Source organism: Protopterus annectens, chromosome 1.part1 (assembly GCF_019279795.1).
Source record: "Protopterus annectens isolate FY-2018-M chromosome 1.part1, PAN1.0, whole genome shotgun sequence".
Lineage (NCBI taxonomy): Eukaryota > Metazoa > Chordata > Ceratodontiformes > Protopteridae > Protopterus > Protopterus annectens.
The window spans coordinates 1,447,741,703-1,447,758,979 of NC_056726.1; positions in this window are offsets into that span (position 1 = coordinate 1,447,741,703).

Here is a 17,277-nt window from a genome sequence, read left to right on the forward strand (position 1 = left end):
TATTTAATGCAAGAAGAAAACTCATGGCCAAAATCAGGGAGGGCAACTCCCTTAAAGAAAAGTTCTCTGTTATCCAACTAAACAGGAACCAAGAGGTCTAATTAAGTCTAACAAGGCCAACTACAAGACCAGGATAGCCTCTCAGGCTAAGAATAATCCGAAAACCTTCTTCAGCAATGTCTACAAGCTTAATGGTAGCACACAGCAGCGTGTTGAACTGATGGTGAATGGTACCACCTTCACTGATTATGATGACATAGCAAATCTACTGGCTGATAAATTCAGTTCAAATTTTACCCCCTCCCTCTCTCCCATCTCCATCTTGTGAAATCCTTTCAGCCATACTACCCCCAACTTTTGTCAGGGAGCAGGCACTGGCAGCATTCACTAAAACCATGGACACCGCCTCCATGAGACCCAACAACATCTATGGTTACCTCCTGAACAGTCTGAAACATGACCTATCAGGACCACTTGAAGCACTCTTGAACTACAGCCTTGAAACAGACATGAATGGAGTACTGCAACAGTCTTTCCCCTCTATAAGAGCGGACCATTAACTGACCAGGGAACTATGGATATATTTATCTAACAAGCCTACTATGCAAAGCCATGGAATGAATTATCATGGAAAGGATAGACAAGGACACTGGCAACATACAGATACTGGACCCATCTAAATCTGGCTTTGTTAAAGGAAGGTCAGTCTTATCTAACCAGGTAGACGTCTTTGAGAGGTTCACCAAGACAATGAATGAAATCTAGCCAAGACATTCAATACAATACCCTACTCATACATTGTTGATAACTCTCTGAGCTAGGTATAAATCCTTACATAACTTACTGGTTTGCCAGCTGACTCACAAAAGTCTGAGTCAGTGAGACTACCACTAGCAATAATCCAGTCATCAGTGGAGCCAGGGTACTCCACTGATGACTGGATTAATGCTGGTGGTAGTCTCATTGACCCTGACTTTTGTGAGCCAGCTGATTTCCCAGCAGAGCTAGTAAGGGAGACAGCTAGAAAGGTGCTTGGTATGACATCTGGAAAGAGGAAGGACAGCAAGGAGACATGATGGTGGAATGAGGAAGTACAGGAGAGTATAGAGAGAAAGAGTTTGGCAAAGAAGAAGTGGGATTGTAAGAGAGATGAAGAAAGTAGACAGGAGTATAAGGATATGAGGTTCATTGCAAAGAGAAAGGTGGCAAAGGCTAAGGATAAGGCATATGAAGAGTTGTATGAAAGGTTGAACACTAAGGAGGGAGAAAAGGACCTGTACCGATTGGCTTGAACTTAAATTTTTTACAAGGAAATTGAACTTTCAATTATTGTTTATGAATTCAGTTGATACATCATGTAATAATGTATTTAGAATTGCAAGTACGTTTAACCCCCTTTGCATCCTCTTATTCAGTCATTCGAACAAATATGTGAGTTAGATTTCAGACAGATAGTTAATTATAAGAACAAATTTAGTAACAACGACGATGAATGCATTAATGAGTTTGAACTTGTGAAATATATACAATCACAGAATATACGAGTCTGTAAACCTGATAAGGGTGGAGGACTTGTTGCATTTGACCAGGTTGATTATACTAATCGTATGCATCTTTTGTTAAGTAGTGACACGTATCAGGAGAGTTCCAGATCAGAAGCAAATAGGGCTTATAATTTAATTAAATCCTGTCTGAATGATCTGTTTATAGAGGGACGAGTAAACCAAGCAGTTCTTAATTACATGGTCACTTTATTTCCAAAATATCCATCTTTATTTGGAATTCCAAAAATACACAAGGATTTGAATAACCCACCTATGAGACTGCTAGTTGATAGTAGAGGTTCTTCTACATATTCATGTTCGAAAGTCATTGACACCATGTTGCAGAAGTTCATAGGTCTAGAAAAACAAATATGTAAGGATTCTTGGTCCTTTTTGTCTAGTGTTAACAACCTAGAATACAGTAATGACTCGAACTTCCTAACAATTGACGTCAAGGACTTATATACTTGCATTCCTCTCCAAGTTAGTATAGAGTGGGTCGCAGCAATAATGCGGAAACATGGAGCACCAAACAAAGAGATAGCTTTGATAATGGAATTGTTGGACCTCACATTGACAAACAACTACTTTATGTTTGATAATAGATTCTACTTACAGAAAGTAGGACTAGCAATGGATTCACCTTGTGGTGCCAGTGTGGCCAATGTGGTCATGGCCCACTGGGAAACAAATTTTGTACTTAACGACTCAAGCACATCTGAGTGTAAACTATATTATACCAGATTTTTAGATGATATTTTTGTTTTATTTAATGGTGATGAAGTAAAAGCTACCAAGTTATTAAATAAGTTTAACTCTTCAACAGATTTTTTACAATTCACACATAGTTTTAGTTCTGAATTTATTTCTTATTTAGATATTTGGTTAGTAAAAACAAGGAGCTAAAGAGCTACACAGCCAAAATATTTCGGAAAAACCTTATTCTAACACTTTTTTGCATTTTTCAAGTTGCCATCCCTTCTATCAAAAAAGATCTGTAATCAAAGGTCAACTTGTGAGAGCTTCACGCATTTCGAGTTTGAATACAGATTTTGTTAGGGAATTTTTATTTTTGAAAGAAATGTTCATGCATCGAGGCTACCCCGAAGATTTACTTGACTCTTTAATAGAGGAAGTAACTACTAAAAGAGAAAACTTAATGTTAAAACCAATATTATCAATAAAATTACCATTTAACACTGGAAGTACCAGTTTAGAAATAGAACCAATAGTTCTACCTGTAGAACAGGTAATGCAGAGCTTTCAACATTTAAAATGTAGTTTTATAACAACCTTCAATGCTCAAAGTAAGTCCATTGTTAAAACAGCACATAAAAACTGGGATTTATTTAGAGCTAACCATGAGCTTTTTGAACGGCTTGGCAGTAAACCTTCAATAGTTTTCAAGAGAGGGAGTAATTTAAAAACAGTCCTGGAAAGGCGTTTTTTGAAAGTGCCTAGAATTACAGGAACGTTTAAGTGTGAAAATTGCAATTATTGCAAGTTCATAGATGTGACAAACACTTTTGAAATTAATGGACATAAATATAAAGTAAAATCTAAATTCAACTGTAACACTAAATTCATTGTCTACTTAGCAAGATGAGTAGTGCGTTCCGCTTTTTATGTGGGTAAAATGGAACGAAGGTTCCGTGAGAGAATTTATGAGCACATTTACGCCATTACTCACAACAAAATTGACAATGCCTTAACAAAGCATATCCATTTAAATACACAACATCATTTTAAATTCATGGTTATCGACCAGTTTATTAATGATATCAGGGGTGGCCCGGCATCTTTCAAACTTGAAGAACTAGAATTAATTTGGCAGTTAAAATTGAATGCGTTCAACTTTCCAGGTTTGAATGAATTTTGTTCAATTATGAGTACATTAAAGCTTAAAAGCCTACAAAGATAGTTTTTTACTTTTTAGATACATTTTTCACAGAAATTAATTTTTAGATGTGTTAACATTAGATATATTAATGATATTGTTTGTAAAGTATAACAGTATTTAAGTATAATAGTTTATATATATATATATATATATATATATATATATATATATATATATATGTCTTTCATGAAAGATTTTTTATGTATATATTAAGTTTTTTAACAACAAAGATCAGGGCTCAAGTCAAGGTAGTTTCATTAATTATTTAAATTAGTGAAAATTTCCCACACTTTTTACAGCTTCTTTTACTTAAGTATGCTTAATTGATTGCATTTTGTAACTTCTGAAGAAGTCTACGAGTAAGCAGACGAAAAGCGCTTAAAGTTTTACTTGCTTTGTTCTACAGTCTATTGGTGAATAAACCCGGTGTTGCAGACTTTTTAACCGCTTGGCTGTTTTTGTATTGTATGAGGAAGTCAGGAGTGTCAGAGAAGTATGTAAGAGTGGTACATGATATGTACGAGGGTAGTGTGACAGCGGTGAGGTCTGCAGTGGAAGTGACAGATGTGTTTAAGTTGGAGGTGGGATTACATCAAGGATCAGCTCTGAGCCTTTTCTTATTTGCAATGATGATGGACAGGATGACAGACAAGATCAGACAGGAGTCCCCGTAGACTATGATGTTTACAGATGACATTATGATCTGTAGTGAGAGTAGGGAACAGGTGGAGGAGACCCTGGAGAGATGGAGATATGCTCTAGAGAGAAGAGGAATGAAGGTCAGCAGGACTAAGACAGAATATATGTGTGTGAATGAGAGGGAGGATAGAGAAATGGTGAGGATGCAAGGAGAAGAGGTGGTGAAGGTGGATGAGTTTAAATACTTGGGATCAATAGTACAGAGTAATGGTGTGTGTGGAAGAGAGGTGAAGAAAAGAATAGAAGCAGGATGGAGTGGGTGGAGAAGAGGTCAGGAGTGATTTGTGACAGACGAGTACCAGTAAGAGTGAAGGGGAAGGTCTACAAGAGGGTAGTGAGACCTGCTATGTTATATGGGTTGAAGACAGTGGCAGTGATAAAAAGGCAGGAGTTAGAGCTGGATGTGGCAAAGTTAAAGATGTTAAGATTTGCACTGGGTGTGACAAGGGTGGACAGGATTAGGAATAAGTATATTTGAGGGTCTGCCCAGGTTGGAAGGTTTACAGACAAAGCCAGAGAGGCAAGATTACATTGGTTTGGACATGTGCTGAGGAGAGATGCTGAGTATATTGGGAAAAAGATGCTAAGGATGAAGCTTCCAGGTAACCAGAAAAGTGGAAGGCCTAAGGTAAGGTTTATGGATGTGGTGAGAGAGGACATGCAGATGGTTGGTGTGACAGAGCAAGATGTAGAGGACAGGAAGAAATGGAAACAGATGATCTGCTGTGGCGACCCCTAACGGGAACAGCCAAAAGAAGATGATGATGATAAAATACCCCAAATGCTTATCTAGTAGTAAGGGATCTGGGAACATAGGTATACAGCAATCTGGACTTTGAGCTGCACATAACTAAGATTGTAAGAAAACCCTCATAGGTGAGGGTATATCATCCAGATCCAAGGATGTTATAGTATCACTTTAGTTTTCCCTTATCAGACTGTCATTGAATACCATGCCCCTTTGGCATGTATCTAACCAGACGCTTGCAATAGCTGGAACTCCCAGCAGAATTCAGGGCATGTATACCCTATCCTACACTGATCACCTAAAGGCTCTATCTCTGTATTCAGTCTCTTAAAGGCTGCTGAGAAGGGATCTTTACCTGGCTTACAAGGCTTCCTCAGACTCAGCCTTGATGAATCTGTTGCATTTGTTGGAGTCCCTCAGGGTTCAATCCTAGGGCCCCTCCTCTTCAGCATATTAATAAATGATCTTAATAATGCCTCCTGTCAAGCATCTATCATACAGTACGCAGATGATTCAACCCTCATATGTGCAGCATCCACAATAACTCAACTTCTTACAGTCACACACAAAGCCTTCTCTGATATTGAAATGTGGCTAACAAACTCACAACTCAATCTCAACCCTAATAAAACTAAACGCATGATATTTCATACATCTAAACCTACTAACCTCTCAGCTAACTTTTATATCACTCCTAGTAATAATAATAGAATTTTTCCAGATTCCCAAACAAAACTATTAGGCATCATAATTGACAACAGACTAAAATCTGACATACACATTTTAACAAAATCAAAAAGGTTCACAAGAAAAAGGGAACAATGTATAGAAACAAAAAAATTCTTAACAGACACTGCAAGAATAGCCATAGCTAGAACACACCTTCTCTCCTCATTTTTACATGAATCCTTCATATTTACCAACCTCAAACAGTCAGAACTAAGGAATTTAGAATCATGTTATAATAAGATTGCCAACTTGGCAACAGATTCCACACATTCAACCCATCACTGTCAATGCCTCAAAAATCTTTCTTGGTTGAAACCATCTCATGTTATGAACTGTAAACAATTAATAATGGCTCACAAAATAATGCACAATCCTGACAACATACCTTCCCTAAAATATCTTCTACAACCCTATTCTAACATTTGTAATCTTTGATCATCTAATAAAGACTTTCACCAAGTAAGCAAAGTATCCAGTACAGCAGGCCACTATCTTTACGCTAACTCCGTTGCCAAAAATGATAATACCCTTCCACACAGTATCAGATCCATTAGTAATTTTAATAATTTCAAGATATCTCTCAAAAGTCACTTATTTGAATCTTGGCTTTGCACATGTAACACTCCGGGTTAATTATTAACTTGGCACTACTTATACAATTTTGTTGTATGTACTAACTCTGTTAACATATCCCTTCTAACAACACTACTTCTCTATAAGTAGTTACATTCCTAGCTGCAACTCTCACCATGGAAGTATTACTAACTATGCAGTACTTTGCCTAAGTGAGTCTCCCTTCTTAATTTCCTAACTAATGTTTTGCTCCTCCCCATATATAAGTTCAACCATATGTTGGTCTACATTCAGGTGTTTAAAGTCTTGTTCTATTTGATACTATGTATGCATATTTGTCCTGTAAATGTGTTAACACTCTTTTTTTTGTGTGTCTAATTTCTATTACTTGATGCGATAACTTTGTATGTAAGCTTAAGCTGGAGCTTTTCTCTTCAGGCCTCCACTGAAAATGGGCAGTGTCCCAGTCAGACCATCTCAGTAAACAAATGTAAAATAAATAAATATGTGCAAAACAAAACAGCACCAGAAACACTAGATCCTGGTTTCTGAACTTCACTTATGACATAAACAGAATATACTGGAGAGAGAGAGAGATGTGTCCCAAAGGACCCCCACACTATGACACTGTGGAACAGGCTCACCCTCCATATATAATACAGTTCTTCCCTGACTCTAGTCAAACAAAACCTTGACAAACAGATATGAAGTTATAAAAGTACCCCCAGTCTGGACCCATGCCCCTTATGGACTAAGACAGTCAATAAGAAAAGTATTTTCCCAACTAACGCCCCCCTCACACCCAAATCCTTAGTTTCCTCCATAATAACATGCCCCCAACATATAGACACACATGATATTCGAGACATAAATCATTTGGGGTATATGGCTATGTTTTTAAAGGCCAGAGTGTTTTTAACCTGGTAACAACCTATGAACCTATGAATATTTGGAATGAGTTGTAGAAATTACGAATTAGTTAGACTAGAAGATATTAAATGTAAAAGGATTATAAGAATTTGATAAAAGAGAGATTGATAGCTCAGTTCTGTGATATATAAGGATGGAGTTCCACCTACAACCCAGACAACTCTGGGCTGGTTAGAGCCACTTGGGTGGATAAGCCAACTGGGAAGGAAGCTTTGCCTGTGTGCTTCATCCTAGGTGGAGAGAAAGGAGTGCATTTCTAGTGTGGTAGATCCATCAATCATGACTCCAATGAATATCAGGGCCACAACAGAAGGAGAATTAGCAACTTGCAGATCAGGCGAAGTCAGGATCAAGTGGGTCTCATTTTTCATAAAAAGGATATCTCTACTTTGTACCCTTGGTATGCCCAAGCTGACATGCTCTAAATTGGCACATACAGGGTAATATGTTAGGTATAGGGACACATTTGAGATATTCTCCAGTGGCTATCTGTATGATGGCAGCTCATTCATCAGATCTCACTGGAAAGGAAACAAATTATCATGAATAATGATTACAAACCTGATTGTTAAGAGGGGTTGGAGGAGGCAAAACATGCAGAGATTAGCAGGGGAATCATTAAGGAAATACATCAAAAGTTGTGAAGAAAAAATATATTGTTAGAGAAATATAAATGCATACTGAAGGCAGCATGTTTACACTCAGTTAATACAGTACAAATGCATGTAGTTGGCACTAATCAGACCTATCACTGAGTACAGTACCCCCTTTGGTATGTACCTAACCAATCAGATCCAACAATTGGAATGTCCAAATACATTTCTCACTAAAAGGATACAGGTCAAAACTAACGGCCACCTCAAAGCTCTATCCCTACAGTCTCTCTCCTACAGTTTATTGAGGGGATATCTATGCCTGGCATACAAGCCATGGTCGGATCACACCTCCTGAATATTCATAAAACATGTAGCACCATAATTACCCATTATAAAGACTTAACCCTTGCCTGCAATATAAATAGGACCTACTGGACAGACAAGTATGTATCCTAGAGATTACACCTTCTGTGAAGATAGGTGAAGGCTGCCAGCCTAGCCAGATAGAATTTTGTATATAATTCTGTCATTTGTAAATATTAATATAAGCCACAGGATTGTTCTCTCAAATGGAAGAAAATGCTGTTATATGTGGAACTGCAAAAATGTAACAACAGTGCACCCTGCTATAACAAAACTGATAAGTCAAGCATTGTTAAATTCTGTGATCTAAACCTTGGAGCCGAGATGTCTAGAGGGAGGCATTCTGCCTATTGTTTTAAGGCCAGAGTTAATGGCTAGAATTTACATGTATAATTTCTTTTATTGCTCTGGCTTCCTGACCAGCTGCAAGATCAAAAGGGTTATTAACCTCTGAGATATGTTAGCCTGGGAACCATAAATAAATGATGAAATCTGAAATGAGTCAGTGTGTTATCGGTTTAAGGACAGAAAGAATCAGAGCACTGAACATTTGTCTTGAAAACATCCAGCTCACCAGCACTGTCTTGCTCTATATGTAAGTTTATTTTAGAACTGTGTTTTCTCTTAGATATAGCTAGGAACTAGGAAGATTGGATTTGTTTTTTTTTTTCTGTGTTGATGTCAGAACTATTCTACTGTATTCTTTTAAGCATTTTCCTGTGATCATCTGAACTCTTGACTAGCACTATGTAGTAAGATGTATTGTCTTGTGTTTTTATTATTTATTATTAAATACGTTTAACCCTTTCAACTGTGGCTGTTTTATGTAGAGTAAGCTCTAGAGTACATTGCATGTATTTAATAATACTGTCCAAGTCACTCCAAATAAGCCTTAACTGTTCAGTTGCACTTACCGTTTGGATAATAATAGTGCACAGTATAATTGGACAACCTTTCATAAGGGTCTTTTGGTAGCTGATAAATATTTGTGGGTGGTGGCAGTGATTTCTACCGTATAGTCTGGGTAAAAGGGAACAGCTGGAGAACCTGTACCGGCCTTCTCCAGGAGTGTCTGTGTGGTTGTATATAACTCATCTCAAAATGTGTGTGTGTCAGCTACTTAGGCAGGGACAGGAAGCACTGGTTGGACAGAGAGGGTGCTGGAGGTTTTAGCTTGCCCACTAGGCTGAGATCTGGACCCTATAGCTGTGCCAGTGAGGAGTCTTATTCGGGATCTGGAGAAAAAGGGAGAAACCAGCCCCAGACTCTGTGATCTGTGTGCCCTTAAGGGAAATTGTACTTTACTGTGTGCGTGTATTTTTTATCCTTTCCCTATATGGATGCCCCTCGCTGGTGTTAGTGGTGAGGTTTGAGGCTCCTTCATTGCTGGGTCAGTGCACAGGTGTCACACCTTTTCTCTCACTCACACACATACACACACACACACACACACATGTATATATATATATATATCTATAGATATATATATATATAAATATATATATATATATATATATATATATATATATATATATATAGGGATTCACTTAAAAATACGGAATCCCAAAAGACTGAAAATACACAAGGATACAAACACTGACTATATTCCAGTACAAGGACACAGAGAAACAAAGATAAGACAAAGCATATTACTTTTCACCAAGTACGAGTGCCCCCCACACCCCCTGCTACTTAAATATATCAACTCCGAGATTGCACTTCACTACACTAACAAGAGTTATGTTGTAGTATAGCAAGTTAGAAGGGAACATTACTAAGGTTACAACAGGCAGTCATGAAAGACGTAATAGTATATTTGCCATTTTTTCTGTGGAGTGTGATCTTGGAGTTGATATATTTAAGTAGCAGGGGGTGTGGGGGGCACAGCCCCTCACATGAGGGGTGGAGGGGGGCCTGCTCATACTTGGTGGAAAGTAATATGCTTTGTCTTGTCTATAGTCAGTTTGTATCCTGTGTGTTTTCAGTCTTTTGGGATTCAGGATTTTGAGTTTTCAGGATTTTGGGTGTCAGTCTTATGGGATTCAAGATTGTGGGTTTTCAGTCTTCTAAGGTGGATCTATATACATGCATATATAGACAGACAGACTTGCTGTGAGGTATCACTTCTGTATTAGTTTAGAAATGGGTTTAGTATATAAGCCAATAGTAGTGAAATGAAAGTTCATAAGGGCTGAAAATATTATGCATCATAGAATACTTTATGTTCCTAGTAGTTCTTTATATCTTAAAAAATACTAGTCATGATAATTTTAAACAAACAGGCAAATATTCTGCTGAAGGCAATAGATTGAAGCAATATAGTTTTAATACACATCTTTTATTTTATTAATTCCAGTGTTTGTTGCATTACATTAATATATATCCCTGTGAGCTAGCAAATGCTGGGAAATATTATAATATATATTTACAAGACATGTATTTTTTTTACACTGTCTCCCCACTGCTGCTGGATGATCATCTGTGCCTTCTAGGTTACTCGGCCCATTCATTCCCCTCTTTACAGGGACTGAGAACTGATTGTGAATGGCTGTTTTTTTCTATAGATATTAAGGTTTTACTTTTACTTTTAATCATAATCATATGGCATATATGAGATAATATTACACAAAGTTTGGTGTCTAAGGCGTATTATTGAGGATGCGTCATTCATTTCTGTGACTACTACAACTTCTCCAGACACTCCTACCCCACTTACGAGCTTCTGCTCCTGTATGGTCACTATTTTCCACAAGTGACATTGACAGGGAGATCATTCAAATAATGCACATGTCCCTGTTTTTCTAATGACAATCAAACTAGCAATGCTGTATTATTCCTTACTCCTTGCCCATTCTAATTGGTACCTCAGATACTAACTAATCATTGATTATCTGGGTTTTAGTCAGCAGCGAATTTGCTTTTATTTATGTTTATGAATATTTTCATAAATGAAGCGTTATGAACATAAAATCTATTGGCATATGACTCCTGTGTTATTATCCTCAATATAGATAACTTTCTTAAACTGCAATGTTGATTGAGGACTTGAGCTAATAGCTATCATTCGTACTTCATAACACTGGATACTCTATATTAAAAATAATTGTTTCATCTTCTCTTTGAGTTACTAACTCAAATTGGAAGTTACTTCCAACTGAGGTTATAGTTGTTTTAACTTCTGTTTAGTGTTCAGTAATTCCCAGGTCTTTTATAGCCTTTTGAGAGTAGGATATATTTAGAGTATCAGTGAAATTTGTCATGACTTTACCCTAACTTTTTATTAGTAAACCCTCATAATTTTTTTTTTCTTTTCAATGATGACTGAATATTATGTTTTTGTCAATTAATAGTGAAACCAATAAATAATAGATGCAAGGGCGAGGGGAACCTTTACAGAATTTGATGTATTTAATATGGATTTTAAAATTTATCTTAAATATATATATATATATATATATATATATATATATATATGTGTGTGTGTGTGTGTATGTATGTATATATATTTATTTATTTTATTTATTTATTTGACATTTATTTGACATTTTTTAACCGGGTTGGTCCATCTGAGACGAGGCCCATTTTCAGTGGAGACCCGAGGAGAAAAGCTCCAGTATATAGACAAAAATTATAATTATAATTGCACATTTTTACTCTGAAATAACATTGTATAATTAACACAATTACATAACAAATTTAAGTATAGTAGAAAAACATTTACATGGTAATGGCATTTTTTTTTGTTATTGTATTGTACTTCAATTGAAAATGTGGGGTAGGAGAGTGGAGAAGTACGATAGTGAGGTGGGTTAAGTTAAGGAGGGGGAAGACAGTTGAGTGAGGCACGATATGTACATATTTACATGGGTTCTTCCTTTTAGAAGACAGGAGAAAAGAAAAAAGAGAAAGGTAGTAGTAAATGAAGTAATGGGAGTCAGAAAGTGATTGTTAGGAAATTGTTGGTAGGAAAAAGATGAGGACTAGATTAGGTATGGGCCTGACAGTAGCAAGACCTAAAGGCAAGTAGAAGTTGTTTTAGTCTTTTTTTGAAGAGCAGGGGGTGGGAGATAGTTCTTATGCCTAGGGGGGATTATTCCAGGCCTTGGCTACAGTGTGTTTATATAAGAGTTTTCCTACATTTTTGTTAGGATTGTGGATGTCAAGGGCATGCTGATTGGATGTGCGGAGAGAGCGACTGGGAGTGTAGTATGTGACAAGGGAGCAGAGGGAGGGGCAGGATGTGGGTTTGTACAGGATGGAGTGTATGATGCAAAATTGAGTCAATATGAGTTGCTGTTGAAATTTTATCCATTGGAGTGTGTTGAGAGCAAGGCAGTGGTGTGAGGTGTGTGGTAAATTAGCAGCAAATCGAGCTATATTGTGATAGGTTTGTTCTAACTTAGATAAAAGTATAGTTTGGATATTCGTAAAGATAGGAGCTGTATATAGAAGAAAGTGGAGGAGGAGTGCTTGGGCCAAGGAACTTTTAGTGTCAGAGGTTAGGAATTTTTTGTTTCTATATTATAGTCCTATTTTTTGGTGTTTTTTTTTAAATAGTTTGTTGAATATGTAGGTTGAATTTCAGTTCATCATCAATAGTGGTACCTAAAAGTTTGGTATGCTGATCTAGTTTAATGGTGGTGTTATCAAAGGATGTGATAGTGAAGGAGGATTTATGTGAGCTAGAGGTTGAGGGAGAAATAGTAAAAGTTTTGGCTTTTTTTGGATTTAGAATGAGTTGGTTGTCTAAGAGCCCTTTTTCAATGGAAAGAATAGAATTTTGTGTGTGTGTGCGTGTGTGTGTGTGTGTGTGCGTGTGTGTGTGTGTGTGTGTGTGTGTGTGTGTGTGTGTGGAGGTCAGAGATAGAATTTGAGATGGTAAGAAATGTGGAATCATCTGCGTATTAAATAATGGAGGATTGTTTGCATGCAGTATGTAGATCATTGGTGAAGATGTTGAAAAGTAGAGGTCCAAGAATGGAGCCTTGGGGACCCCGGTTTTGATGGGTTGGAAGGGGGAACAGGAGGTAAGCCATCTGACTGATTGCTGCCTATTGGAGAGGTAGCTTGTGAACCAGTCAAGAGGGCCCAGAGAGATTGAGGTTTGATAGTTTTGAGAGATGTAGAAAGTGAGAAACAGTTATCAAAGGCTTTGAAGAGGTCAAGGAAAAGGGGGGATACTAGTTGGCTGTTGTTTCTAGCCTCGGCTATTGTGTGGGTAAAAGATAGTAGAGCAGTGCAAGTACTATGGTGTGGCCTGAAACCATGTTGTGTGGGAGTCAGCAGGTTTTCATGGAGAAGAAAATGCACAAGCCGAGTGTGGATGCATTTTTCAAGTATTTTTGATAAAGGGGAAAGTATAGCTAAGGGCCTAGAGTTAGTTGGGTCAGTAGAATGTCCACCTTTCTGCAGAGGGACAGTGTAAAAGGATTTCCAAATGTCAAGGACTGTGGCTTCTTGAATGGATCTGTTGAATAGTAGGCTGATGGGATAGGCGATGGATTCAGTGGCAAGTATGAGGAAGGTGGGGGGAAGATTGTCAGCAGAGGGGGAGCAAGGCTTGAGTTTGAGTAGCAGAGCTTTAATATAGGCAGTGGAAACTGGTTTGAGTGAGAAAAGGTTGGTGCTGTGTGGTTTTGAAAACGTGGGAGAGAGGACAGGGTTGCAGTTGGTGCCTGTTAATTTTTGAATAGTATCAATGAAGTAGTTGTTGAGAAGGTTGGCAGTTTCTAGTGGGGTGTTATTTGGGAAAGGGGAAGAAGTGGAGGGGTTTGCAGGATGTAAAATTTTGCTTACAGTAGACCAAAACTTTTGCAGATTGGATTTTCTGTTGAACTGGGGTGAATTGTAAAAAGTCTTCTTGTCTCTGTTGATTAGTTTTTTAGAGATATTCTTGAGTTGTCTATAGGTTAGGAGCAGTGAGGGTGTTTTTATTTCAACCCATGTTTTTCAGGCACTATCTCTTTTTTTGCATAAAGGATTGCGTCTCTTTAGATAACCAGGGGGCATAGTTAGCTTTGATTCTGACTCTCCCAGTTGGGGCAAGGGAGTAGAGAATATTTAGAAATATTTGATTAAACTTTAGCACAGCCTCATTGAGAGGGAGCTGCCTGAGGACTGACCAGTTGATAAGTGATAGTAAAGAGTTGAATGTTTCAGGGTTAAAATTTGTTAGTTTACGACAGTCTCTGTAAGTATGTGGTTTTAGTGTTTGGAGTGTGTGTCTTTGGATATGGGTGGGAAAATGGTCGCTCGAGCTATCTGGTAAGGTAAGGGAGTTGTGGTAGAGAGGGCGGGTGTTAGCGAGGATTCAATCAAGGATTGGGTGAGTATGTGAGGTTTTATGTATGCGTGTAGGTGATGTAACTAATTGGTGGAAACCATGTAAGTTGATGCTTCATTGTGGGGAGTTGGTAGTGAGTTTGGACCAGTCTATATTGACATCACCAGGGATTACGGTTTCATAAGTTATATTGAGGGAGAATAAAGACAGAATATGCTCAAGGGTGGAAATATTACCTGGTGGGATGTAGAAGGAGGCTATGGCACATTTCTTATGTGAGTTTAGATGGCAGTTTATGATAAGTAGTTTGGCAGGGTGACAGTTTGGAACAGCGATGGTAAGAGGTGAGAGGATAAGTTGATCAGAACAGAGAATGGCAACTCCTCCACCTTTCTTTGTGTTTCTATCACAGCTGAAGATGTTATATCTAGGTGGTAATATTGCTATATTGGGGATAGTAGGTTTTAGGTTTCAGATAAAGTAAGAATGTGTGGGGAGTTGTGGGCAATCCAGGCATGTAGTTCAGTGGTTTTGTTGACAATGCTTTGGGCATTTAGAGAGTAGATAGAGATGCTTTTTGGGTGGAAAGTAGCAGGACTGGGAGGGAGAGTAAGGGGGGGGGTTGAAGTGGAGAGGGAATATATATATATATATATATATATATATATATATATATATATATATATATATATATATATATATATATATATATATATATATATATATATATATTTATATATAGCCTTTATGAAAATTGAAACTGTATCCTTGTTCAGAGTGAAGTATTTGTGAAATATGACAGTTGCTTTGCCTTGTTAACACTTTTCTGTTTTATTATTAGTTAAAAGTGTTCATTGCAGTGAGTGCACAGAGTAGTAATAGAACTAAAGGTCACTTCCTGTCTCTTCCTTTATGCTATAGCTGAGGTACAATTAGAAATACTAGCTTTGTGCATTAAACTCTATGCTACTACTGAAGCTGCACACTAACATAAATCCTTTTTGTTATGCTTTCTATAGTGTTGTTATGTAATCAAAATATAACTCAGACCTTGAAAAGCACATGTTATAACTTATTTATTGGACAGGTGGTGAAATAATGAGGAAGGTCTTACATTTTTGTCACAGCTTTAGTTCTGAGACACCTGATAAACATTAGTTTATGTTCTAGCTGCATTATCTATGAAATATATAATACTGCCTTCTGTATGCAATATAAGCTTGGGCATTAAGTATTAGGTGGATCTGCATACAATTTATGTGAATCAGAAATGCAATCATATTGCAACATTTTAGTGTGTCCATAGTTTGATTTGAGGAAAAATACTACAGTTCAAAATTAATTTCTAGATCATAGATCATGAAACTAATGTCTGGCTGCACTGAAAAACACACTAAAATGATACCCTGATTATATCTGAATTCTTTAATTTGTTTATTATACACTGGTTGTGTACAAAATATAAGGGCTTAACTATGTCCCTAAAAATCGCAGCTTAGTTTTTGGGCTGAGAGAGTTTACAAATTCTCTGAATATGGAGAATTCATATAAGATACAAATGATAATTATTAGGCTAAATTGAAATGCACCTACTTTATTACATACAATATAAATATGGTAGTCTTCGTTGAGACTGTTTTAGATTAATAATAAGATAAGTGAGCTTCTAAAGGAGGTTGATTAAAGAGAAGTTGTGACATAGTACACAATAGCAGTACTGCTAAATAAGAAGACAAATGAATTATAAAACTATGTTATTTGGAATTGTAGCTCTTTAAAAATAAAAAGGATACTCTTGTCAGCATTTTTTAAAGAAATACACATTATTGAGTAGGTGTGTTTCTGGTGTAGCTTTACTTATATTAAACATTACCAGCTACTTTGCTTTAGTTAAGTTGTTACATTTTGTTTTTGAAAACATGTTATCAAATTTTGTCAAGTTCTTCTTTTCTTACTGGCAATATTACTTAGTTTTAGAAATGATTATTTAAACATATAAAGGAACTGTTGTTGACATAATAGCTAACTAATAATTTTGACTCTAATAATTTGTTTAATATTGATGATGAATACGTTATTATTGTTGCAATTTTATGATGAATAAGTTACTATTAAGTGGTGGAGTTTGAATAACTGATGTTGTATGTTGGGTGGTAGATTTGAGTAGAAATGCTGCTCAGAATGGAAGTTTATAACTCCATGAAAGGGTTGGGAGGATATACAATTTTGGTTCTAATTTACTTTTATTATCCATGTTCTTTTTGGGTGTCTACTGTTTATTCAATACTGAATTTCATTAGTCTATGGACTATAAATGATTTATTATTTATTAATATTTATACAATCACTGATGGACTGATGATTTGTTTTTTATACTAAACAAATTAATGGTTAAATACTATTCAAATCCCTTATATAATCAAAATGCTGTTTTTGAAGTGTATATTTATTAATATTAATGGTCTAAATAATGGTTGCAAGTGGGGAAGTTTACTTAAATACTTGAAATTACACAAATCTGAAGTAGTCCTTCTATAAGAAACACATCTTTTAGAGGAGACTATAGATAAGCTTAACATTAAACATTACACTCTCTTATCTAATTCACATCATTTTCAGAAGAAAAGGGGAGTAGCTATTCTCTGGAGTAATACCTACCCCTTCCTAAAATTAATGATGTTTACAAAGATGACAAAGGCATGTTTTGCTCTGTCACATTTGAATTTAATAGGAAGTTATTCACTTTTGTAAATATATATTGGATCCCAGGAATTGGATATAATACAGTGAAACAACACTTAAATCAGAATTTACAGATATCTAAAGGTAATATTATTCTTGTAGGGGATTTCAACTGTATCTTCACAGAAAATGACACTAATGCCTCAGGTAAAAGGAGAATTTTATATTCA